Raw genomic sequence first — 798 nt, forward strand, 5'->3', positions numbered from 1 at the left:
AAAAAAGCAAAAGCGAAATTCAAAATTCGGCTCCCAATGTTTTTTGCGCAATCGATTGCTGAATACATTCACATCAAATTTGAGCATATCAACTTTTACCCTGAGGCCCCATTTTGAGTTTTACAAAAGTGTGTTTTTTCAATATGGCGGCCAAAGTATCACTTCCAATCTGGATTTTATTTTAAAATCGGCCATAAAATTTTATTTGCCAAAGATCAGCCAAATTTTGTTGACTTACATAAATTATACCGGAAGTTATTCAACCGGAAGTAGATTTGAAGTTCAGTCGCTTTCCTGTTGAAAATCGGAAATGACGTAAAAAATTTGACTGTATCATATTATTAACATTAATGAAGTCTCTTTGCATTTAAAATTTCAGATCAATCGATGCAAAAGCAAAAAAGTTGCAAAAAAATCGAAATATTTGATCGAAAAAAGTGAGCGACGAATTTTCGAATTTCGTAATTTTTCAAGTGCTATCAGGTCAGAAATTACAGGTAGATTTTAAAAATGAAAACCCGAAGAAAATCGATGCAAAAATGCGCCTTCTAGAGCCGATTTTCGACTTTTTGCACATGTTGAACTGTGGCACTTCCGGTTTTGCAAAAATGTTCCAATTTATATTTATGCACATCGTCACCTATATAGAAGGTCTATGAAATTTGAAACGTTGCTGCAACTACTGCAGTCTAAGCTCGGGAAGGTGTGGACGAACCGAAAAAAAAAAAAAAAAAAAAAAAAAAAAAAAAAAGAATGGACATTTCGATAACAAACTGGGACTTTGCGAAAGCAAAGTCC

This window comes from Lottia gigantea (genome assembly GCF_000327385.1).
Source record: "Lottia gigantea unplaced genomic scaffold LOTGIsca_126, whole genome shotgun sequence".
NCBI classification, from domain to species: Eukaryota; Metazoa; Mollusca; class Gastropoda; family Lottiidae; genus Lottia; species Lottia gigantea.